Below are 27,294 nucleotides of genomic sequence, written 5' to 3'. Positions count from 1 at the left end.
TTTCAGTCATTATTTCTTTAAATATTTTCTGCCTTTTTCTCCCTGTCTTCTCCTCTAGGCCTTCCATGATGCATTTATTAGTCTACTTGATGGTGTTCCATAGGTCCCTTAGACTGTGTTTACTTTTTTTAATCTTTTTTCTTTCTTTTTGTGAGCTTTAATAATTTCCATGGTCTGATTTTCAAGTTCAGTGATTCTTTCTTCTGCCTTCTTGCTAAAGTCTGCCTTTGACTCCACCTGCTGAATTTTCCTTGTAGTTACTGTACTTTTCAGCATCATTATTTTCGATTGTTTATTTATTGATACTTTCATTTTGTTCACACATTGTTTTCTTGACTTTGTCTACATTTTTCTTTGATTCTTTGAGCATATTTAAGACTGTTGTTTTAAAGTCATCTAATATATCTACCATTACATCTTTCAGGGGTGGTTTCTCTTGATTTATCTTTTTCTTGCTTTAAATGGGCCAAACTTTCCCACTTTCTTTGTGTGCCTTGTGGTTTTTCCTTGAGCACTGGGCATTTGACTCTAACAGTGTAACTCTGGAAATGAGATTGTCTACCTTTCCCAGGACTTGCTGTTTTGTAGTTGATTGTTGTGAGCTGTCTATGTTGAAAATCAGATTGAGGTGTAAACTTAATGTCTGTTCAGATTTTTTTTTACACCTTTCTCTTGACATGTGTGGTCACTTTCTAACTTTTCTTGTATATCAGTGGTTTGTGAATATCCTAGTCTTTAATATCTGGTTCCTAAAAGAGGAAACAGGAAAAAAAATGTAAGAGGGGTGAAAAAGGGCACTGCCTCTTTATTTTTTAAAATGTATTTACTTCTTTATGGTTGCCTGGGTCTTTGTTGCTGCTTGTGGACTTTCATTGCGTGAGCAGGGGCTACTTTTTCTTGAGGTGCCAGGACTTGTCATGGTGGTGGTTTCTCTTGCTGTGGACCACAGGCTCTAGGTGCATGGGCTTTGGTGGTTGTGGTACATGGGCTTAGTTGCTCTGTGGCATGTGGAATCTTCCTGGAGCAGGGACTGAACCCATGTCCCCTGCACTGGCAGGCGGACTCTCATCCACTGTACCACCAGGGATGTCTGGGGTGTGTGTGTATACTAAGTTGCTTCATTTGTGTCTGACTTTGTGTGACTGCATGGACTATAGCCCACCAGGCTCCTCTGTCCATGGGATTTCCCAGGCAAGAATGCTGGAGTGGGTTGCCACACCCTCCTTTAGGGGATCTTCCCAACCCAGTGATCGAACCCACGTTTCTTATGTCGCCTACATTGGCAGGTGGATTCCTTACCACTAGTGCCACCTGGGAAGCCTGGGGACCTACCTCTTTATATCTTTGGGAAGTCACTTTAGCCAGAGGGGGAGGGGCTTGCATCAGTGAGAGAAGGTGCAGCAACAATGGCTGCCCACCTCTTTGTCTGCAGCTCTGATCAGAAGGAGTAATCAGTGATCAGATCACAGATGCCTGATATTTGGAGGACGAGTTCTTTTACTCCACCTAGACCCCATAAGCCGTGTGTAAGTGGCTCCATGAACATGTACACAGTTGCCTATTATGTGGCTAGGGGATGGGTAGCTGCTAGTGACTAAAATTAACTGATATTGTATATTTAAAGTTTTCCCTGGAAGTTGGAAGCCTTTAGCTGACTCCAGAGTTCCTTGTATTAGACAGATTTTGCTAATGTAATTGTTATCCACGTAGGGAGACAGATTTCTGGTGTCTTCTACTCTGCCATTTTCCCAGAGTCCTCTTCACATAAATATATTTAAATTGGAGGATTGTCCAGGGCTAAGGAGTGATCAGTTGACCTTAGCTAATAAAAAGAAAAGTTTGGGTTTGTACTCTTTTTTAAATGCAGTAATAATGTTATGTTTGGTTGGTTTGAATGACATGCAAAACAAGTTTTTGAAACTATTCTCAAATAACTTCTAAAATGAATACAGAGTAATTTGAAGATGATTATTACATTCACTTCAGTGAGTCTTAAACATAGAATTTCCAAAGTCAAATTTAGTCATGAAAGAAATTAAGGTACTTGTAATTTTACTTAAAAATGTGATCACAATGATAGTGCTTTTACTATTATTTATTACTATTATTATTAATTTATTTTACTTGGCCATGCTGCATGGCATGCAGTATCTTAGTTTCCTGAGCAGGGATTGAACCCCTCTTGCTGCATTGGGAGCATGGAGACTTAGCCACTGGACTGCCAGGGAAGTCCCACTATTTTATTATTTTATACATACATAATTTACATACATCCAAACATATTTAACTATAAAGTATTTGGTTGGAATTTTCAGGAATTATGAAGCACAGAATATTTTAACAAGATGAAAGTTGTGGTCATGTGAATGTCACGTAATCAAGTTGCCAAGAGTAGTCAAGAAGTAGAATGGACTGGAGTCAGCTACTGGCACCTCCTCTTTCAATTTCATGTAAAACAAGGTACAATATTAGCTATCAGAATTCTATCTATTTTTTATTGAAGTATAGACAGTTTACAATGTTTTTAGCTTCTGGTATACAGCAAAATGATTCTTTTTCAGATTCTTTTCCACTATAGTTACTATAAGATAAAGATATTGAATATAGTTCCTTGCTCTATACATTAGGACCTTGTTGTTTATCTATTTTATATATAGTGGTTTGCATCTGCTAATCCCAAACTCCTAATTTATCTCTTCTTCCCTCCCTTCCCTTTTGGTAACCATAAGTTTGTTTTCTACATCTGTGATTCTGTTTTGTAAATAAGTTCATTTATATAATTTTTAGATTCCACTTTTAAATGATATCGTATTTTTTCTTTCTGTGACTTGTTTCACTGCATATGATCATCTCTAGGTCCAGTCATATTGCTGCCAGTGACATTGTTTCTCTATCTTTTATGGCTAATATTCCATTGTATGTATATATATATCACATCTTCTTTATTCATTCATCTGATGATTGACGTTTAAGTTGATTTCATGTCTTGCCTATTGTAAATAGTTGTTCTGTGAACATTGGGGTGAATGTATCTTTTTGAATTAGAATTTTCTCTGGATATATGACCAGGAGTGGGATTGCAGGATCATATGGTAACTCTAGTTTTTTAAGGAATCTCCATATTGTTCTCCATAGTGGCTGCACCAGTTTACATTCCTGCCAACAGTGTAGGATGGTTCCTCTTCTCCCATACCCTCTCCAGCATTTATCATTTGTAGACTTTTTGATGATAGCTGTTTTGACTGGTATGAAGTGATACCTCATTATAGTTTTGATTTTGGATTTCTCTATTAGTTAGCCATGGTGAACATCTTTTCATATGCTTTTTGGCCATCTGTAGGTCTTCTTTGGAGAAATGTCTGTTTATATGCTCTGCCTAGTTTTTGATTGTTGTTGTTATTGAGCTGTTTGAGCTATTTGAATATTTTGGAAATTAAGCCCTTGTTGGTTGTATAATTTGCAAATATTCTTCCCATTCTGTAGATTGTCTTTTTATTTTGTTTATGGTTTTCTTTTCTTCTAAGACTTTTGATTATATCCCACTTGTTTATTTTGCTTTTTTTCTGTTACCTTGGGAGAATGACCTAAGAAATGATTGCTACATTGTATGTCAGAGAATGTTTTGCCTCTCTTCTCTTCTAGAAGTTTTGTGGTGTAGTGTCTTATATTTAAGTTTTGAAGCCATTTTGAGTTCATTTCTGTGTATGATGTGAGAGTGTTCTAAATTCATTGATTTACATGCAGTTGATCAGCTTTCCCAGCAATGCTTGTTGAACAGACTTTTTTCCTTCATTGTATATTCTTGCCTCTTTTGTCAAAAATTAATTGACTGTAGGTGTGTGGGTTTATCTCTGGGCTCCCTATTTTGTTCCATTTACTCTCAGGATTCCCTTTGATAATTGTTCCCAGGAGTATGAGTTACGTAACCTGGAGTTTTTTTCCTTTAAGTAAGAGGAGTAAAGTTTATTGGTTTTAACTCTACTGCCTAGCTCTATGACCCTACATAAGTGTCTTGGTTTCTTTTAATTGATACAATGGGGTAGTAACACAGCATGACCATAAAGTCTAGAAACATAGTGCAACAATTACCCTCTTATAGAAATCCAATTAAATCAGGAGGTGTATAAGAATGTTCATAAGTACTGCTTCTAATCCTAAGCATCCATTTGTCTGTCAATAAGAAAATGTTGAAAGTGAATATTGAAAATGAATGGGCCATAACAACACATGTAAACATAACTGGATATAAAAATATAATGTTGAGTGAAAAAAAGTAAATCATAACACATAAAATATGATCCTAATTTCAAAATTTAAATATGTAAAGATCCTATTATTTAGAGTTTCATAATAAACTGGAAAATTCTGAAAGAGATGGGAATACCAGACCACCTGACCTGCCTCTTGAGAAACCTGTATGCAGGTCAGGAAACAACAGTTAGAACTGGACATGGAACAATAGACTGGTTCCAAATAGGAAAAGGAGGACGTCAAGGCTGTATATTGTCACCCTGCTTATTTAACTTATATGCAGAGTACATCATGAGAAACGCTGGGCTGGAGGAAGAACAAGCTGGAATCAAGATTGTCAGGAAAAATATCAATAACCTCAGATATGCAGATGACACCACCCTTATGGCAGAAAGTGAAGAAGAACTAAAGAGCCTCTTGATGAAAGTGAAAGAGGAGAGTGAAAACGTTGGCTTAAAGCTCAACATTCAGAAAACTAAGATCATGGCATCCGGTCCCAACACTTCATGGCAAATAGATGGGGAAACAGTGGAAACAGTGGCTGACTTTATTTTGGGGGGCTCCAAAATCACTACAGATGGTGATTGCAGCCATGAAATTAAAAGACGTTTACTCCTTGGAAGGAAAGTTATGACCAACCTAGACAGCATATTAAAAAGCAGAGACATTACTTTGCCAACAAAGGTCCATCTAGTCAAGGCTGTGGTTTTTCCAGTAGTCATGTATGGATGTGAGAGTTGGACTATAAAGAAGGTTGAGCACCAAAGAATTGATGCTTTTGAACTGTGGTGTTGGAGAACAGTCTTGAGAGTCCCTTGGACTGCAAAGAGATCCAACCAGTCCATCCTAAAGGGAATCAGTCCTGGGCATTCATTGGAGGGACTGATGCTGAAGCTGATACTCCAATACTTTGGCCACCTGATGCGAAGAACTGACTCATTTGAGAAGACCCTGATGCTGGAAAAGATTGAAGGCAGGAGGAGAAGGGGACATCAGAGGATCCAGATGGTTGGATGGCATTACCGACTGATGGACAGGGAGGCCTGGTGTGATGCATTCCATTGGGTTGCAAAGCGTCAGACAGCACTGAACGACTGAACTGAACTGATACATTTCCCCTCATCCTGTACCATACCTTCTCTCTCCTAACACCGCTTCATATGCCTACCAATCCGGTTTTTACTTTGTACTTTTTATTTATTCATTTATTTATTGCCTGCCAGTCTAGTTTTTTGTTTCTACTATTTATGTATTTATTGGCTGCATCATGCAGGATCTTAGTTTCCTGACCAGGGAGCAAACCATGTCCCCTGCAATGGAAGCACAGAGTATTAACTACTGGAGTGCCAGGGAAATCCCAGCTCCTTTTTTTTTTTTTTTTTTTTTCTTTTTAGCAAAGGAATTGCAAGTGCTTGGTCTCCTGATTATCTGTAACTTCTGTCCATCTTGACTACAAATTGTATATTCCTGGACCTCCTCTCCCTTGGATTAATTGTTTTTTTTTTAGAACAGCTCATGGAACTCAGGGAAACAGCTGCTTATGTGTACCAGTTTTATTATATAATAAAGGATGCAATAAAGGACACAGATAGCCAGATGAAGAGATACATAGGGCAAGGTCTGAGAGGGTCCTGAGTACAGGAACTTGTCTCTGTGGAGTTGGGGAGCATGATCCTTCTAGTACCTAGATATGTTCACTAGCACAGTCTGGAAGCTCTCCAAATCCCATAATACTTGGATTTTTATGGAGACTTTGTCTTTTTTTTTTATGGAGGTGTGATCAGTTGTTAACTTAATTTCCAGCTCCTTTCCTCTGTTTATTGAGTAGGGGGTGGGAACGGAAATTCCAAACTTCTAATCATAGTTTGGTCTGTGTGGTGACCAGCCCAATCCAAAAGCCATCCAGAAGCCTACTCAGGGTTGCCTCATCAGAGCAAAAGACACTTCTGTCGTCCAGAAAATTCCAAGGGATTTCAGAGTCCTCTTTCAGGAACTGGGGTCAGAGATCAAATATGCAAATAAAAGGTGCTCTTATCACTTAGGAAATTTAAGAGTTTTAGGAGCTTTGTGCTGGAAACTGGGGTCAAAGACTAGCTTTGAGAACAAAAAGATTCTCCTAGCACCCCTGTTTATACGGCTTTTAGGAGCTGTGTGTCAGAATTTCAGGCAGAGACAAAATAAGCTGACTTCTTTTTAAATCTTTCAGCTTTTCTTCCTGCTCTAAACTGTCTGATGTATCCATAGTTCCTCAGAGAGAGACATAGAGACTCAGAGGATTAGATTGGCCTTGGAGATTTTAACTATTTTGTTTGAGCAGTGTTTCCTCTACCAAACCTGTCCCTCTGCCTCCCCTTGCCCGGTGTAGACAGTATGCTTAGCAGTCTCCAGTCTCTGTCAGTGCCCATTCCCAGTCCAATATGTGGTGGTCGGGGCGGGGGGCAGGGGAGGCAGTTGAAGAGGAATTATTCAAAACACATGTTATTCTTTTCATGGCATATCCTGTGACTAGCTCTTCTTGGACTAGGTTTGGTAGAGCAGGCAGTTTCCCTAAGTGGCTGCTGTGGACATCATTGGCAGTATGTATCTGCATCCTGATTTTGTCATCCTGCTAGATTAGAGCTCTGGTCTATCTGTAGGCAGTGTAAGCTAAGTAATTCATTTTCTGAGCTCTTTTTAGAATATTAATATTGTGATATTTGTTTTATTTTAAATCGTGGTCATGCTAAAAATTAATATAAAACTGGGACAAAGATATTCAGTAATTTAATACCTTGTATTATTCTTGAAAAATATTGTGAAACCTTGACTGTTAGTTAAGTCTGCTTTACTAATTTGGCCTGATTAAGAGGTATAAATTACCAGTGTATTTCCTTATATTTTTCAGTTCTTATGGCATCATCATTTAGTGTGTTCCTTAAAAAGAGTTATTTAGCACTTCTGTGAATATCTGTGTAGACTGGATTGTTTGCAGTTAGCATTTTTCAGAAGCTAAAACCAGACTGCCCACAATGTACAATTTGCTTTTGAAAATTTTCTACATTGAGTATCACTTGTTCCTGTGTACTTGTTATTTAATGGGACTGAAATATTAATAACTAATTGTTTAAAGTGCAGTATTTCAGTTAATTCCATGTATAATTAAAAAATTTAAATACATTAACATTTCACAACATAGTCTGTGACTGGGATTAGGACTGTTTGTGTTTGCTGTTCAAATACTCAGTATAATATTTGATATTTGGATAAAATGCTATTTTTCATATCAAGTATATTTATTTAAAATTGTAGAGGGAATATGCTAGGGAGCTTGACAAATTTGTATTTAACATAAAATTATTTGATTCTTCAGAGATTTTAAAAAGAACAGTTTTGGGGAATCTCACAGGCTTATATGACTATTAGATTTAGCAGGTTTGCATCCTTTAATGATATGTTTCTTTTTCTGTCATACATAAAACATTTGATCTCTTGGTCATGCTTGAAAATGGAATAGAGGGAGGGAATGGTGAGATGAGATAGCCTCTCAGTTCTTTTCTAGAGAATGTAAAACTATCCCATCTCCCTTAAGCAGACTCTCCTCAAATGATTAGCTTTATTTCACAAGAGGAAATGCATCTTTATTTTAAAATACAATACTTTCCTTGTACATTATGTGAATTAAGTGCGTTGACATTTAAAAAGCTGTCTAACTGAACCAACTATTTACAACAAGCCCAGGCCAGTCAGAACTACTTTGGGAAGGGCATATAGACTTACTGATTTGAAACTACTACAAGGCAAGATTATTCTAGAGACATGAAGTCTGGGTTTTGGCTTCAGGAAATATCACTTTGGAAATTACTCTCTAGGTAGGATTAAATGTAAAAGTGAAACATGCATCTATGAATTAAGTTTCATACTAAATAGAACTCATTGCCAGGGGAATTTTTAAAAAGCATTTTAATTATCATTATTTCAAATTAAGAATGTTTGAAACTGAGTTGTAGGGCTACCTTACAGTGAAGGCTTTAAAAGAACATGGCCTTTTCTGGTGAAACATTGATTTTATTATTGTAAGTTTATTATGAGAAAGCTATTAACTAGTGGATATTTAAGCTATGTTTAGTTGCAAAAATAGAATTACCTAATCATATGCATGTTAAAAAATAAACTCTTGTTGCCAGACTATGAATTGTGCTCTTCATTGTAATAAACAACTAGGTAAAGAGTTAAAATATAGGAGTGTATGATCATGACTTTTATACACATATAAATGAACTTGTGTCACACAAGATTTTTTTTTAACTCTTGTTGCTGTTTAGTTGCTAAGTCATGTCTGACTCTTATGCAACCCCATGAACTGTGGCCCGCCAGGCTCCTCTGTCCATGGGGTTTCCCAGGCAAGAGTACTGGAGTGGATTGCCATTTCCTTCTCCAGGGGATCTTCCCGACTGAGCCACCCGGGGAGCCCTTATTTAACTCATTAGTTATAATATTGTTGCCAGTTCAGAGTAGACATATTTATAGTCAAATGAGTAATGCTGAAATGAATTTACAAGTACATGCGGAATAGGCAAAGCTGATTAGTGTCCAATGGGTAATGATCACGGCCAGTTTGCATTTCTGTGGCAAGAAATAATTTCTTTTATTATATATATCAGTTTTCTACAAGTTAACTTTCTCCCTCTACAGAGTTATAAAAAAGGCCTATCCAAGGGGAATTCCCTGGTAGTCCAGTGGTTAGGACCCAGAGCTTTCACTGCAGTGACCCCAGGTTCTGTTCCTGATTAGGGAACTACAATCCTGCAAGCTGTGCAGGGCAGGCCTCCCGCAAAAAGCCTAGTCTGTGAAATACAGGGGAAATGGCCTCCCCAGTTAAGGCACCGATTAAGTTTCAGTCTTTCACAGCTTTACTCTACTGTTCATATTAACTTGATTTTAGTAGTCACAAGAGAGCAATTGTTTCCTTTCCGTCCACTTATTTTAGTTATGTAAATTCTGTGAGGGCAGGCACCCCAAAATGCATTAATCTATAAAGCAATAAAATGATGATCTGGGTGTAAATACAAAAGCTGAATGGTGAAAACCTGTGTCCTGGTTCAGATAGTAGAAGAAAAGAGGGTTTTATAAATCTAATCTTATTTTAATTGTTTTGGAGGAACCAGTTATTTGAAGGAAGCCAGCAGTGAATACTTTTGAAAAATCAAGAATCCTCTTCTAATGAAATTAATTCCTCCTTGCCTTATTTGTTTTATAAATGAGAGCTTTGTGTTTTTGATTTTAACTTGGGTATAACTTTAACTCCAAAATAATTAGAGGTACTGAACCATGAAAGAACCAAGCACGGCATATTACTTTTACAAAATCCTCATAGTGTATGATTTTGCTCTGATGTTTTACCCCTTACCAATCATTTATACTTTCTATTTTATAATTAATAATAATATATCAGAACTTACTTGCAGTTGCATATCCTTTCTCATTCTGGGGGAATACCAAGTGTGTGGTGAAGTAGGCTCTACCTTTCCACCCCAGGCAGTTAGACTGTGAACCAGACACCAACTTCTAAGGGAGTGGGAGATGTTAAATTAGGGCTTTCCTGATGGCTCAGCATTAAAGAATCCTCCTGCAATGCAGGAACAAAGGTTTGATCCCTAGGTTGGGAAGATCCCCTGAACAAGGGAATGGCAATCCATGCCAACATTCTTGCCTGGTACATGGACAAAGGAGCCTACTGGCGGGCCACAGTCCATAGGGTTGCAAAGAATCAGACATGACTTAGCGACTAAAAACAACACAAACAAGATGTTAAATTAGATTAGATGACTTGGGAATAATTGAGAGTTTGGCAGTATGGGGTGGAGAGTGGGGAAGGGTTATGGGACCTGAGTTCTATAGCATTTTCATACCTTGTCTCCTTTGGTTTCTCTGGAGTCTGATTTTCTAGGCTTCCATTGACTCTGTGAACCACCTGATTTTCTTGCACTGCTGATTTTCTTTTCTGCTGAAATTAACTGGAGTTGTTTTCTGTTGTTTATAAAGCAAACAAATAAGAACCAAAACAAAAATCTAACTAGTAAAAGAAACAACCAAATACAGGGTTATGTCTCTAGGTATACGATCATTATCAAGTGTACAAAGATCAAAGTGAAGTGTACATATTTTATGTGGGAAAAATAACAGTGCTGAAATAATTTAGGTTGCTGAATTATAACCTAATAGACCATATGAATCAGTTTATGGAATAATAGTGATAGCCATGAATATTATCATTTTGAAGTTGTGTAATCCATCTTTTACCTATGGTCACATGTCCAAGAATATCCTTTCAATGTTTAAAACTTTTCTGGCATCTTAAAACATGAGCTGCTTCTGGTAATAGTGAAGTAGCTCGTAATCTTCCTGCAGAAAAAAATGATAAATTCTGGACAAAATACAAAACCGCTGTGGCTCTCTGAAGGCACTGGAGAATGACCATAGCGGGAAGAAATTGAGGAGTCAACACTTGGAAAGAGAGAATAACATGACATAAATGAAAATGAGATTTTATTGCCAGCAGACTTGAACTACAAGAAACGCTAAGGGGAGATCCACAGGCTGAAGGGAAATGATGCCAAATGGAAACTTGGATCTTTGGAGGAATGAAGAGGACCAGAAATGGAAAATAATGATGATAAGTATATTTATTTTCCCCAATTTCTTTAAAATACATAAGACTGTGTAGGTGAAAATTACAACATTCCATTGTGATATTTATATCATGTGTAAATGTAATACATACAATGATTGAAGCATAATGTTGAAAGAAGGCAATTGCAAGATTCTTGCGTTTAATATGAAGTGGTACAATATTAACTCTCAGTAGACTGAAAGTAACAATGTATATATTTATCCTCAGAACAACCGCTGAGGTACTGCTAAAATATGAATGAGGTCAGCAGTTTTCAGTATCCTGCCATATAGCCAAATGTAAATTTCAAAGAGTTACAAATTTATGTAACTGATTAGATATTCAGACAGCAGATCATTTTTAAATGGTAGAGTTGAAAATACCAGTAGCCTGTAAAAGGTACTGAAATAATGCAGGATTCTCATAAATAATAGTGAGTGCTATGGGTCAAACATTGTGTTACATTCATTTGTTCATTGCAGCAACTTAATTGGGTAGTTACTATTGTTCCTTTTTATCATGAGGAAACCAAGGCATGGTGATGTTAAATAATTTATCTAAGGTTTCATAGCTAGTAAGCAGCAGAACCAAGATTTGAACCCAGGATGCCTGACTTTAGGGCTTGTGCTCCTTACTTTTGTATTATACTTCCTCAGAAAATGAAACCTTAATTAAGCCTAATTAATGTCCTGCCACTTCAATATTCTGTGTCTCAATGGAAATTTTCTGATCTTTAGGCATTTGTCCAAATTTTTTCTTTTTTTTTAGTTATTATTCACTCAGTTTTTAGCATCACAGTATGCCTTTCATTGATCCGTTAGTTCAGTTCAGTTCAGTCGCTCAGTTGTGTCCTACTCTTTGCTATCCCATGAAACGCAGCACGCCAGGCCTCCCTGTCCATCACCAACTCCTGGAGTCCACCCAAACTCATGTCCTTTGAGTCGGTGATGCCATCCACCATCTCATCCTCTGTTGTCCCCTTCTGCGCCTACCTTCAATCTTTCCCAATATCAGGGTCTTTTCAAATGTGTCAGCTCTTTGCATCAGGTGGCCAAAATATTGGAGTTTCATCTTCAACATCATTCCTTCCAATGAACACCCAGGACTGATTTCCTTTAGGATGGACTGATTGGATCTCTTTGCAGTCCAAGGGACTCTCAAGAGTCTTCTCCAACACCACAGTTCAAAAGCATCAATTCTTCAGCACTCAGCTTTCTTTATAGCCCAACTCTCACGTCCATACATGACTACTGGAAAAACCATAGCCTTGACTAGACAGACCTTTATTGGCAAAGTAATGTCTCTGCTTTTTAATGTGCTGTCTAGGTTGGTCATAACTTTCCTTCCGAGGAGTAAACGTCTTTTAATTTCATGGCTGCAGTCATCATCTGTAGTGATTTTGGAGCACCAAAAAATAGTCAGCCACTGTTTCCACTGTTTCCCCATCTATTTGCCATGAAGTGGTGGGACCGGATGCCATGATCTTAGTTTTCTGAATGTTGAGCTTTAAGCCAACTTTTTCACTCTCCTCTTTCACTCTCATCAAGAGGCTCTTTAGTTCCTCTTCACTTTCTGCCATAAGGGTGGTGTCTTCTGCATATCTGAGGTTATTGGTATTTTTCCTGACAATCTTGATTCCAGCTTGTGCTTCCTCCAGCCCAGTGTTTCTCATGATGTACTCTGCATATAAGTTAAATAAGCAGGGTGACAATACACAGCCTTGACGTCCTCCTTTTCCTATTTGGAACCAGTCTATTGTTCCATGTCCAGTTCTAACTGTTGCTTCCTGACCTGCATACAGATTTCTCAAGAGGCAGGTCAGGTGGTCTGGTATTCTCATCTCTTTCAGAATTTTCCACAGTTTATTGTGATCCACACAGTCAGAGGCTTTGGTATAGTCAACAAAGCAGAAATAGATGTTTTTCTGGAACTCTCTTGCTTTTTCCATGATCCAGCGGATGTTGGCAATTTGATCTCTGGTTCCTCTGCCTTTTCTAAAACCAGCTTGAACATCAGGAAATTCACGGTTCACGTATTGCTGAAGGCTGGCTTTGAGAACTTTGAGCAGTACTTTACTAGTGTGTGAGATGAGTGCAATTGTGCGGTATTTTGAGCATTCTTTGGCATTGCCTTTCTTTGGGATTGGAATATTGATCAGTTAGGTCATCCTTAATGTGGTCCTTTCTTGTTTGTGCTTGATATTCTCCCAAACAACTGTTTTTTTGGCGGGGAGGAAGAAAATCATCTCTGTCTTTAGGGGGTGCAAGTTATTTTGTTGGTTATGGTCTTCTGAATATTCTAAATCACTAAATGTTTCTATATGACTGTGACTAAATTTAGCATTTTATGTAAGAAAAGAGTATACCTAAAGTCGGAGAAGACGATGGCACCCCACTCCAGTACTCTTGCCTGGAAAATCCCATGGACGGAGGGGCCTGATGGGCTGCAATCCATGGGGTCGCTAGGAGTCGGACACAACTGAGCGACTTCACTTTCACTTTTCACTTTCATGCATTGGAGAAGGAAATGGCAACCCACTCCAGTGTTCTTGCCTGGAGAATCCCAGGGACGGGGGAGCCTGGTGGGCTGCCGTCTATGGGGTCTCACAGAGTCGGACACGACTGAAGCGACTTAGCACTAGCAGCAAAGTCTTAAAAGTGCAGTTTTAAGCTTTAATGACTTCAAAAGTATAAATGTATAGACTTTGGAATAAATCATTTTGAAAATTTAATTATTCAAATTTATTTTATAATTGCATATCTTTGTGAATTTTGAATAATTTTTTTTTTAGTCCTTTTGATTGAAGATGGCAAGCACTGAAGAAAAAGTTAACTGTGTTTTTTGTTAGATGAGATCAAGTTCATGATGACAGTAAAAAAAAATCACTTCCTATTATAAGAAGGAGGCTTCCCACAGACATTGATTTACAACTTGGGTGAAAAGTTAGGGACACTGGGCTTAGTTTACAACAAGCCCAGATCTGGGAGATGCCGGCAATCCAGAGATTGTGGATAAAATTGAGACAGTGTTGACATAGAGTCCTCAAAATATGCACTGCAGATTTGCTGAATAAAATATTCCCCAAACCACAGGAGATAGAATTCTGACAGTGAAACTCCAAAGCATGCCTACCTGTTCAAATGCTACAAGAAGATTACTGAACTTCTGTCAGCTAATGAAGTGAAAAATTGAAAATTCCAATTATATTCTAGAAAGGTTGACCTTTTCTGATGGAGCACCTTTTCATTTAAGTGACAGTATTATTTGTCACATGTTAGTTACTGAGTTCAGTGTACGGAAAAGCGTCAGGAAGTTTGGCAACACAAGAATCCATAAAAGTTAGCGTTTGGTGTACCATTAGGAAGTCTTGAATTTTTGAGCCTCCCTTTTTTATAGAGATAATAATCCACATACCATAAAATTTACCCTTTTAAAGTATATAATTCAGTGGGTTTTAATACACTTATAGTTTGCAACCATCACCACTATCTAATTTAGAACATTTTTATCATTTATCACCCCCAAAAGAAATCCTATGTACATTAGTAGCCGCTTCTCATTTCTCCCTCCTTCCAGCCCTTGGCAAGTAGTCTTTTTGTCTCCATGGTTTTGTCTAGTTTATACATTTCATGTATATGAGATTCTGCAATATGTGGCCTTTTGTGTCTTCTGATCCTTTCTTTTTGAAGACTCTATAAGATAAATCTTACTTAGCAGTGCTTTAGAATGTTTTAATTTCCACATTGCAGTGATTATTCTATTATACCATTTTTCAAAAAGACAAATAGTACCCATTATTACGCTTGTGTGCATGCCATTTATTTATTTATTTTAATTTTGCTGGAATTTATTTGTAGTGTTGTGTTGCTTTCTGCTATATAGCAAAGTTACTTGTATGAGCCTTTCTCAGACTAATGGGCCAAGAGAGGGGAGGTCATCTTCCTTGCCCTCTTCCATTACCTGTTCTGTCTCCAGTAGGGTTTTTTGTGAGGTCATGTCAGAACTGTTATAATGCAATAAAACCTTTTTCTCTGGATGATCTTAAGACTACAATTACAAATGCTGTTCTTTTAATCACTGAACCAGGTGTGGGCTATATGTAAAGATATATGTATGTATGTGAGTGTATACCTACAAGTATTTTCCTGGCTTTGATCTCTGAGAGGGCCTAGAAATAGTGACAGCCTAGTAGCAGTGGTTGAACTGAGAAGAAGCTCCAAAGCACTTCCCAAAGCCAAACTTGCACCAGAAAAGGGTCACAGTCACTGTTGGGTGGTCTGCTGGTCATCTGATCCACTACAGCTTTCTAAATCCCAGCAAAACCATTACATCTACGAAGTGTGCTCAGCAAAATGATGAGGTGCACTGAAAACTGCAGTGCCTGCAGCCAGCAGTGGTCAACAGAAGGGGCCCAATTCTTCTCCATGACAGTACCCGACTGCACGTCCTACAACCAGCGCTTCAAAAGTTGAGGGAATTGGGCTCGGAGTTTGGCCCCGTCTGCCATATTCACCTGACCTCTTGCCAACCAAATCCTATTTCTTCAAGCATCTTGACAACTTTTTGCAGGGAAAACACTTTCACAACCAGCAGGAGGCAGAAAAATGCTTTCTAAGAGTTCATCAAATCCCAAAGCATGGATTATTTATACCACAGGAATAAACCAGTGTATTTCTCATTGGCAAAGATGTATTGATTGTAATAGTTCCTATTTTGATCAATAAAGGTGTGTTTGAGCCTAGTTATAATGATTTAAAATTCATGGTCCAAAACTGTAGTTACTTTGGTACCAACCTAATAATTTCAAATGTTCAGAGAAAATGTGTGTGTCTGAAAGAATGTAAATTTTATGAGGTAAAGTGTTAACCATTGGGGAAGCTGGATTGAAGGTGTATAAGAGTCTTTGTACTCTTCATGCAGCTTTTCTATTAAAGTTGTTTCACAGTACAGTTTTTTTTTTGAAAGAAAAAGTTCTCTTCTAAATTGACTACCAATTACCAAGTTCACATTGGATGCTCTATTTACTCAGAAAAATTTTTTTTTTTTTTTTTAATGATCAGATTGGGACTTCACTGGGGGTCCAGTGGTTACAACACTGTACACTTTGACTTCAGTGGGGGTGAGTTTTATCCATCCTTGGTTGGGGAACTAAGATCCCACATGCTTTGTCATGTGGCCCCCCAAAAAAATATTTAAAATGATCAGATTGATACAAAAATGAATTTGAGTGTTTATACAAAATAGGTGACTGGAAAATTATGCCTTAAATATATGAAGGTTGACATGGGACTTCTGATTTTTTTCTTAAATCTTAAAATAAACTATACAGTGCATAAATCATTTCTAAACAGGAATGCATTAAGGAAACATAGCATACATGAGGACAAAACACCCCAGGCATTCATCCCCTGACCTAACAAAATGATAGACCTTGAAGTGACTTCAAAGCTGCAGAAATAACTGGCTCTGACATGTACCAAGATGGGGGAAATACATCCCGCAACCTTGAAATAAATGCTTAGTCTTTGAAGAGAACAAAAGAAAAAGTAGTCTCATATTTCATAAATAGAATTTAACAGTTGAAGAGTTCACATTATTCATTTGTGATTTTGTTATTAGTTTGGAAAAGCTGGTGAAGTTAAATTAAGCTTATTTTTATATCCATCCTTTCCCTCTTTGGTGTTTTAGGGGAACCAGAAGCGTTTAAAATATTAATTCTTTCCCCAAGTATCAGTGAAGGACTGTTGAATGCTTTCATTTCAGTGCTATTAGATCCAAGCAGGTTAAATTTCATTTCATACCCCTTAGTTTGGTATTCACAGTCTTCTATAGTTTAGTGATAACCTTTCTAACTTCCCTCTTTATCATCTTGTAGAAATCATCTCGAGAACACACTCTTATTTATTTTATTCTAAAGAAAAATCTTTGGCCCTAATTATATGTGATTTTTCTGACCTCTGTTTTCTGAATGTTCGTTACTCATCTGAAAAATATTTTGTTAGTTCCATTTCTTCCTTGAAGTTATTTCTAATCATTATTGTTCTACGGTGAATTCTCATGTTAAATTTTATAGCTCATTTATTGAAACCTTTTCTTTGACATTTAATCATATATTTCCTATTAAATCCTCTGTATTTTTGTTGTACTGTTTGTGTCTATACTTTCTGTCTTCTCAACTAATTTGGTGAACACCCAAAGAAGACATACTATATTTATACCTCATAATCTTCTAAAGATCATCTAGCTGTTTTTTGTTGTTATTGAATTGCTTTTAATGTACATTAGTTAGTTCAGTTGCTCAGTCGTGTTCGACTCTTTGCAACCCCATGGACTGCAGCATGCCAGGCCTCCCTGTCCATCACCAGCTCCTAGAGTTTACTCAAACTCATGTCCATTGAGTCAGTGATGCCATCCAACCATCTGATCCTCTGACGTCCCCTTCTCCTCCTGCCCTCAATCTTTCCGAGCATCAGGGTCTTTTCAAATGAGTCAGCTCTTAGCACCAGGTGGCCGAAGTATTGGAGTTTCAGCTTGAACATCAGTCCTTCCAGTGAATATTCAGGACTGATTTCCTTTAGGATGGACTGGTTGGATCTCCTTGCAGTCCAAGGGACTCTCAAGAGTCTTCTCCAACACCACAGTTCAAAAGCATCAATTCTTCAGTGCTCAGTTTTCTTTATAGCCCAACTCTCACGTCCATACATGACTACTGGAAAAACCATAGCCTTGCCTAGACAGACCTTTGTTGGCAAAGTAATGTCTCTGCTTTTTAACGTGGTGTCTGATTGGTCATGACGTTCCTTCCAAGGAGTAAGTGTCTTTTAATTTCATGGCTGCAATCACCATCTGCAGTGATTTTGGAGCCCCCCAAAATAAAGTCAGCCACTGTTTCCACTGTTTCCCCATCTATTTGCCATGAAGTGGTGGGACCGGATGCCATGATCTTCGTTTTCTGAATGTTGAGCTTTAAGCCAACTTTTTCACTCTTCTCTTTCACTTTCATCGAGAGGCTCTTTAGTTCTTCTTTGCTTTCTGCCATAAGGGTGGTGTCATCTGCATATCTGAAGTTATTGATATTTCTCCTGACAATCTTGATTCCAGCTTGTGCTTCCTCCAACCTAGCATTTCTCATGATGTACTCTGCATATAAGTTGAATAAGCAGGGTGACAATATACAGCCTTGACGTCCTCCTTTTCCTATTTGGGACAAGTCTATTGTTCCATGTCCAGTTCTAACCGTTGCTTCCTGACCTGCATACAAATTTCTCAAGAGGCAGGTCAGGTGGTCTGGTATTCTCATCTCTTTCAGAATTTTCCACAGTTTATTGTGATCCACACAGTCAAAGGCTTTGGTATAGTCAATAAAGCAGAAATAGGTGTTTTTCTGGAACTCTCTTGCTTTTTCCATGATCCAGCAGATGTTGGCAATTTGATCTCTGGTTCCTCTGCCTTTTCTAAAACCAGCTTGAACATCAGGAAGTTCACGGTTCACATATTGCTGAAGCCTGGCTTGGAGAATTTTGAGCATTACTTACTAGCATGTGAGATGAGTGCAATTGTGCGGTAGTTTGAGCATTCTTTGGCATTGCCTTTCTTTGGGATTGGAATGAACATTGACCTTTTCCAGTCCTGTGGCCACTGCTGACTTTTCCACATTTTCTGGCATATTGAGTGCAGCACTTTCCCAGCATCATCTTTTAGGATTCTAAATAGCTCAACTGGAATTCCATCACCTCCACCAGCTTTGTGCGTAGTGATGCTTCCTAAGGCCCACTTGACTTCACATTCCAGGATGCCTGTCTCTAGGTGAGTGTGAATGATCACACCATCATGATTATCTGGGTCGTGAAGATCTTTTTTGTATAGTTCTTCTGTGTATTCTTGCTACCTCTTCTTAATATCTTCTATTCTGTTAGGTCCATACCATTTCTGTCCTTTATTGAGCCCATCTTTGCATGAAATGTTCCCTTGGTATCTCTAATTTTCTTGAAGAAATCTCTAGTCTTTCCCATTCTACTGTTTTCCTCTATTTCTTTGCACTGGTCACTGGGGAAGGCTTTCTTATTTCTCCTTGCTATCCTTTGGAACTCTGCACTCAAATGGGTGTATCTTTCCTTTTTTCCTTTGCTTTTCACTTCTTGTCTTTTCACAGCTATTTGTAAGGCCTCCTCAGACAGCCATTTTGCTTATTTGCATTTCTTTTTCTTGGGGATGGTCTTACTCCCTGTCTCCTCTAGAGTGTCACAAACCTTTGTTCATAGTTCATCAGACACTCTGTCAGATCTAATCCGTTCAATCTATTTCTCACTTCCACTTTATAATAGTAAGGGATTTGATTTAGGTCATACCTGAATGGTCTAGTGGTGTTCCCTGCTTTCTTCAGTTTACATATGAATTTGGCAATAAGGAGTTCATGATCTGAACCACAGTCAGCTCCCGGTCTTGTTTTTCCTGACTGTATAGAGTGTCTCCATCTTTGGCTGCAAAGAATTTAATCAATCTGATTTCCATGTTGGCCATCTGGTGATGTCCATGTGTAGAGTCTTCTCTTGTGTTGTTGGAAGAGGGTGTTTGCTATGACCAGTGTGTTCTCTTGGCAAAACTCCAGTGCGTTCTCTTGGCAAAACACTATTAGCCTTTGTCCTGCTTCATTCTGTACTCCAAGGCCAAATTTGCCTGTTACTCTAGGTATTTCTCGACTTCCTACTTTTGCATTCCAGTCCCCTATAATGAACAGGACATCTTTTTTGGGTGTTAGTTCTAAAACGTCTTGTAGGTCTTCATAGAACCATTCAGCTTCAGCTTCTTCAGCATTACTGGTCAGGGCATAGACTTGGATTACCGTGATATTGAACGGTTTGCCTTGGAAACGAACAGAGATCATTCTGTTGTTTTTGAGATTACATCCAAGTACTGCATTTTGGACTCTTGTTGATTATGATGGCTACTCCATTTCTTTTGAGGGATTTCTGCCCGCAGTAGTAGATATAATGGTCATCTGAGGTAAATTCACCCATTCTAGTCCGTTTTAGTTCACTGATTTCTAGAATGTCGACATTCACTCTTGCCATCTCCTGTTTGACCATTTCCAATTTGCCTTGATTCATGGACCTGACATTCCAGGTTCCTATGCAATATTGATCTTTACAGCATCAGACCTTGCTTCTATCACCAGTCACATCCAACAACTGGGTGTTGTTTTTCCTTTGGCTCCATCTATTCATTCTTTCTGGAGTTATTTCTCCACTGATCCCCAGTAGCCTATGAGGCGCCTACCGACCTAGGGAGTTCATCTTTCAGTGTTCTATCTTTTTGCCTTTTCATACTGCTCATGGGGTGCTCAAGGCAAGAATAGTGAATTGGTTTGCCATTCCCTTCTCCAGTGGACCACATTTTGTCCCAACTCTCCACCATGACCGTCTGTCTTGGTGACCCTACACAGCATGGCTCATTTCATTGAGTTAGACAAGGCTGTGGTCCTTGTGATTAGATTGGTTAGTTTTCTGTGATTGTGGTTTCAGTCTGTCTGCCCTCTGATGCCCTCTCTCAGCACCTACCATCTTATTGGGGTTTCTCTTACCTTGGACGTGGAGTATCTCTTCACAGCTGCTTCAGCAAAGTGCAGCTGCTGCTCCTTACCTTGGACGTGGGGTATCTCCTCACGACCGCCTCTACTGACCTTGGATGTGGGGTGTCTCCTCTCGGCCTCTGCCTGCCGCCACTGCCTCCTTCACTTTGAGAATGCGCAAATAGTCACATATTAAATATGGTATCACTGGAAGAAATTTTTATAATTTTATTTAGATAATATAATACAGTACTTGTCTTTTTAATAGAGTACAAAATATAAAATATTTTAAAGAAAATAAAGTGCTCATTCTTAGACGTATACTAGGATGACACGGAGAAGGCAATGGCACCCCACTCCAGTACTCTCGCCTGGAAAATCCCATGGATGGGGGAGCCTGGTGGGCTGCAGTCCACGGGGTCGCGAAGAGTCAGAGATGACTGAGCGACTTCACTTGCACTTTTCACTTTCATGCATTGGAGAAGGACATGGAAACCCACTCCAGTGTTCTTGTCTGGGGAATCCCAGGGATGGGGGAGCCTGGTGGGCTGCCGTCTATGGGGTCGCACAGAGTTGGACACGACTGAAGCGACTTAGTAGCAGCAGCAGGATGACAAGAATTAAGAAAGAAAGAAAATATACTGGACATTAGTTTAAAAAGATAAATCTAGAAGAAATCTTCTTCTAGAAATCTTCTAGAAATCTAGAAGATTGTAAAAAAATATTTGTTACTTCAAATGGGTGCCATATATTTGAACAGATAATTCACATGTGTGTATTTGGTTTTAGGGAATGAAAACATTAAAGCAGCATTTTGCTTTTAAAATACTTTGGGCCTTAATTTCTTTAATGTTACCTAAGATTGGTGTGAAAAATATTCATTTTCATTATAATAGTTAATGTTTTTGACCAGATTTTTACAACATCTAAAACTTTTAGCATGAGAATCATCTTTTTTCCTCTTTCTACTATTGATTATTTTTGTAATGAACATCTCTAAATTCAATGTTGGGCAAAAAAACCCCAGTAACTTTGGCAGCTGCCCACATCTTCATGTTATACTGGTAAGGTTCATTCATACTGCTGCGTGCCACTGTGCTTTGTTGGTTTCAGCTGCTGTATAGTATTCTCTTTTGAGTATTGCATGATTTGTCCTCTGCTCTCCTGCTGACAGGCCTTTGGGTTTTTGTTTTCAGGTTTTTGGTATTCTGAAGCAATCAAGTGAGTACAAGCAAGTACACATTCTTAACACATTTCTTCTCTTGTACATGTTTGGAGTAATGTATACCTGGTTGCTCAGCTGGTAAAGAATCTGCCCACAGTGCAGGAGATCACTGTTTGATTTCTGGGTCAGAAAGATCCCCTGGAGAAGGAATAGGCTACCCACTCCAGTATTCTTGGGCTTCCCTCGTGGCTCAGATGGTAAAGAATGCACCTGTAATGTGGGAGACCTGGGTTCAGTCTCTAGGTTGGGAAGATCCCCTGGAGGAGGGCATGGCAACCCACTCTAGTATACTTGCTCGGAGAATCCCCATGGACTAATGAGCCTAGCAAGCTACAGTACATGGCGTCACAAAGAGTTGGACCTGACTGAGTGACTAAGCACAGCATAGCACATACCTGTAAGTAGAAATTCTGGGCCATATTGGATGTGGATGTTGAGTTTTAGAAGATAATCCAACTGTTTTCCAAAATGTTAGTCTCTTCAGATTGCCTCCTGGATCCTTTTGATACAATCCCACTCATCTTTGAAAGATTCTTTGTATTTTCAGTATGACAAGGTATATGAAGCTCATCTTATAAATTTCCTATTCTAGGTCTGAAACCTGCCTCTTCTCCAAGGAACTCCATTATTTTTGTGGGAAATGTATATAGAAGGCACAATTTGCACAACAGAAGTGCCCATTATTGATCTGGGCCTTCTTAGTGGATACGGATAGTAAATATGTATTTCTTTTGCAGAGAAAATACATAAGTTCATACTAATTATTGTGATTCAGATTCAGTTACACAGGGTTTTTCCTTTGATTTTATTAAAAATTTTGGTTCTAGGTGATATCAACATAAATTATTTAATCTTGCACTTAAACAGATAAGGTTTTAGTATAATAATATCACTAGTAGTGATAATGATGATCAAAAACTAATTTCTTGGCATTCCACCCATTTCTCTCCCTTTGGGTATTCCATTAGGGATGAATAGTAAACTGTTGTATTTAAAGTCATTTGAAGTAGTTCTTTGCCCTCCTTCATTCCGTATTCCAAGGCCAAATTTGCCTGTTACTCCAGGTGTTTCTTGACTTCCTACTTTTGCATTCCAGTCCCCTGTAATGAAAAGGACATCTTTTTTGGGTGCTAGTTCTAAAAGGTCTTGTGGGTCTTCATAGAACCGTTCAACTTCAGCTTCTTCAGCGTTACTGGTTGGGGCATAGACTTGGATTACTGTGATATTGAATGGTTTGCCTTGGAAACGAACAGAGCTCATTCTGTCGTTTTTGAGATTGTATCCAAGTACTGCATTTCAGACTCTCTTGTTGACCATGATGGCCATTCCATTTCTTCTGAGGGATTCCTGCCCACAGTAGTAGATATAATGGTCATCTGAGTTAAATTCACTCATTCCAGTCCATTTCAGTTGCTGATTCCTAGAACGTCAACATTCACTCTTGCCATCTCCTGTTTGACCACTTCTAATTTGCCTTGATTCATGGACCTGACATTCCAGGTTCCTATGCAATATTGCTCTTTACAGCATCGGACCTTGCTTCTATCACCAGTCATATCCACAGCTGGATATTCTTTTTGCTTTGGCTCCATCCCTTCATTCTTTCTGGAGTTATTTCTCCACTGATCTCCAGTAGCATACTGGGCACCTATTGACCTGGGGAGTTTCTCTTTCAGTATCCTATCATTTTGCCTTTTCATACTGTTCATGGGGTTCTCAAGGCAAGACTACTGAAGTGGTTTGCCATTCCCTTCTCCAGTGGACCACATTCTGTCAAATCTCTCCACCATGACCTGCCCGTCTTGGGTTGCCCCACGGGCATGGCTTAGTTTCATTGAGTTAGACAAGGCTGTGCTCCTAGTGTGATTAGATTGACTAGTTTTCTGTGAGTATGGTTTCAGTGTGTCTGCCCTCTGATGCCCTCTTGCAACACCTACTGTCTTACTTGGGTTTCTCTTACCTTGGACGTGGGATATCTCTTCATGGCTGCTCCAGCAAAGCGCAGCCGTTGCTCCTTACCTTGGACAAGGGTTATCTCCTCACCGCCGCCCTTCCTGACCTTGAACGTGGGATAGCTCCTCTAGGCCTGATAGAGTTTTGCCAAGAAAATGCACTGCTCATACCAAACACCCTCTTCCAACAACACATGAGAAGACTCTCAACACGGACATCACCAGATGGTCAACACCGAAATCAGATTGATTATATTCTTTGCAGCCGAAGATGGAGAAACTCTATACAGTCCGCAAAAACAAGACCAGGAGCTGACTGTGGCTCAGACCATGAACTCCTTATTGCCAAATTCAGACTTAAATTGAAGAAAGTAGGGAAAACCACTAGACCATTCAGGTATGGCCTAAATCAAATCCCTTATGATTGTACAGTGAAAGTGAGAAATAGATTTAAGGGCCTAGATCTGATAGATAGAGTGCCTAATGAACTATGGAATGAGGTTCGTGACAGTGTACAGGAGACAGGGATCAAGACCATTCCCATGGAAAAGAAATGCAAAAAAGCAAAATGGCTCTCTGGGGAGGCCTTACAAATAGCTGTGAAAAGAAGAGAAGTGAAAAGCAAATAAGAAAAGGAAAGATATAAGAATCTGAATGCTGAGTTCCAAAGAATAGCAAGAAGAGATAAGAAAGCCTTCTTCAGTGATCAGTGCAAAGAAATAGAGGAAAACAACAGAATGGGAAAGACTAGGGATCTCTTCAAGAAAATCAGAGATACCAAAGGAACATTTCATGGTATGGACCTAACAGAAGCAGAAGATATTAAGAAGAGAGTGAAGTAAGCCAGAAAGAAAAACACCAATACAGTATACTAACGCATATATATGGACTTTAGAAAGATGGTAACAATAACCCTATACAAGACAGCAAAAGAGACACTGATGTATAGATCAGTCTTATGGACTCTGTGGGAGAGGGAGAGGGTGGGAGGATTTGGGAGAATGGCATTGAAACATGTATAATATCATGTATGAAACGAGTCGCCAGTCCAGGTTCGATGCACGATAGTGGATGCTTGGAGCTGGTGCACTGGGACGACCCAGAGGGATGGTATGGGGAGGGAGGAGGGAGGAGGGTTCAGGATGGGGAACACATGTATACCTGTGGTGGATTCATTTCGATATTTGACAAAACTAATACAATATTGTAAAGTTTAAAAATAAAATAAAATTAAAAAAAGAAGAGATGGCAAGAATACACAGAAGAACTGTACAGAAAAGATCTTCATGACCCTGATAATCACGATGGTGTGATCACTGACCTAGAGCCAGATGTCCTGGAATGTGAAGTCAGGTGGGCCTTAGAAAGCATCACTACAAACAAAGCTAGTGGAGGTGATGGAATTCCAGATGAGCTATTCCAAATCCTGAAAGATGATGCTGTGAAAGTGCTGCACTCAATATGCCAGCAAATTTGGAAAACTCAGCAGTGGCCACAGGACTGGAAAAGGTCAGTTTTCGTTCCAATCCCAAACAAAGGCAATGCCAAAGAATGCTCAAAGTACTGCACAATTGCACTCATCTCACACGCTAGTAAAGTAATGCTCAAAATACTCCAAGCCAGGCTTCAGCAAAATGTGAACTGTGAACTTCCTAATGTTTAAGCTGGTTTTAGAAAAGGCAGAGGAACCAGAGATCAAATTGCCAACATCTGCTGGATCATGGAAAAAGCAAGAGAGTTCCAGAAAAACATCTATTTCTGCTTTATTGACTATGCCAAAGCCTTTTACTGTGTGGATCACAATAAACTGTGGAAAATTCTGAAAGAGATGAGAATACCAGACCACCTGACCTGCCTCTTGAGAAATTTGTATGCAGGTCAGGAAGCAACAGTTAGAACTGGACATGGAACAACAGACTGATTCCAAATAGGAAAAGGAGGACGTCAAGGCTGTATATTGCCACCCTGTTTATTTAACTTCTATGCAGAGTACATCATGAGAAATGCTGGACTGGAAGAAACACAAGCTGGAATCAAGATTGCTGGGAGAAATATCAATAACCTCAGATATGCAGATGACACCACCCTTATGGCAGAAAGTGAAGAGGAACTCAAAAGCCTCTTGATGAAAGTGAAAGTGGAGAGTGAAAAAGTTGGCTTAAAGCTCAACATTCAGAAAACGAAGATCATGGCATCCGGTCCCACCACTTCATGGGAAATAGATGGGCAAACAGTGGAAACAGTGTCAGACTTTATTTTTTGGGGCTCAAAAATCACTACAGATGGTGACTGCAGCCATGAAATTAAAAGACGCTTACTCCTTGGAAGGAAAGTTATCACCAACCTAGATAGTATATTCAAAAGCAGAGACATTACTTTGCCAACAAAGGTTCATCTAGTCAAGACTATGGTTTTTCCTGTGGTCATGTATGGATGTGAGAGTTGGACTGTGAAGAAGGCTGAGCGCCGAAGAATTGATGCTTTTGAACTGTGGTGTTGGAGAAGACTCTTGAGAGTCCCTTGGACTGCAAGGAGATCCAACCAGTCCATTCTGAAGGAGATCAGCCCTGGGATTTCTTTGGAAGGAATGATGCTGAAGCTGAAACTCCAGTACTTTGGCCACCACATGCGAAGAGTTGACTCATTGGAGAAGACTCTGATGCTGGGAGGGATTGGGGACAGGAGGAGAAGGGGACGACAGAGGATGAGATGGCTGGATGGCATCACTGACTCGATGGACGTTAGTCTGAGTGAATTCCGGGAGTTGGTGATGGACAGGGAGGCCTGGCGTGCTGTGATTCATGGGGTTGCAAAGAGTCGGACACGACTGAGTGACTGATCTGATCTGATCTGAAGTAGTTCTTGGGGTGACTGAACTTCCGTTTTTGGTTTTAGGGGATAGCTTTTCCCCTTCATTTTAATTTAATTTTATAATTTTATAAACCATTGCATGATTTCCAAATCAAACCTATGAAGTGAGATACATTTAGAGAAATCTAGCTCATTTCTTTCCACTCTAGCTTAGCCTGTCTCACCGTTTTTTAAAAATTATTTTTTGGTTTATCCTTCCATTAAAAAAATCATTCATGTGTGTGTATCTCTTTCTTAGATAAATAACAAGATGCTATATACTCTGCTTTTTTCACTAATCACTCTATTCTCAAAGTCTGTACAAGTTTATAGAGATACTTCAGTTCAGTTCAGTTGAGTAGCTCAGTCATGTCCAACTCTTTGCGATCCCATGAATCGCAGCACGCCAGGCCTCCCTGTCCATCACCAACTCCCGGAATTCACTCACCTCTTCACTTATTAGAAGAGGATTGCTGGGTCCAATGATCAATGCATATTTCATACTGTAATCTTTAAGGCCTATTTTGACAAAGCTTCTTGGGTGAATCTGAATTCCTCTCTACCTCCTCAGTTGAGAATCATTGTAGTCATAACTCCTTTTGGAAGGCATGGACTCACTTGCACCCTGAGTAGTTATAAGGCCTGCCACTAAGGTGCATTCATGTATCTCACTTGATTGCTTGAGCTGGCTGGCTAAGATGAGGATGGGTCTTTGTTTGAACAGGGCCCTTCTGAGATGGAAGACAATTAAAATACGAAAGCTTAACTTTTAGAACCAGGTATTTCTGAAGTATGAAGA

At 39.1% G+C, this 27,294-nt stretch overlaps 1 protein-coding gene across 3 annotated transcripts in view; it reads left to right on the top strand.

The window, feature by feature from the left end:
- WDPCP (WD repeat containing planar cell polarity effector) overlaps positions 1–27,294 on the top strand; it is a 293,475-nt gene that overhangs the window by 23,796 nt on the left and 242,385 nt on the right. The gene's annotated exons all lie outside the window — the stretch shown is intronic.

This window comes from Bos indicus x Bos taurus, chromosome 11, assembly GCF_003369695.1.
Source record: "Bos indicus x Bos taurus breed Angus x Brahman F1 hybrid chromosome 11, Bos_hybrid_MaternalHap_v2.0, whole genome shotgun sequence".
Lineage (NCBI taxonomy): Eukaryota > Metazoa > Chordata > Mammalia > Artiodactyla > Bovidae > Bos > Bos indicus x Bos taurus.
This window is presented reverse-complemented; position numbering and strand designations above follow the sequence as displayed.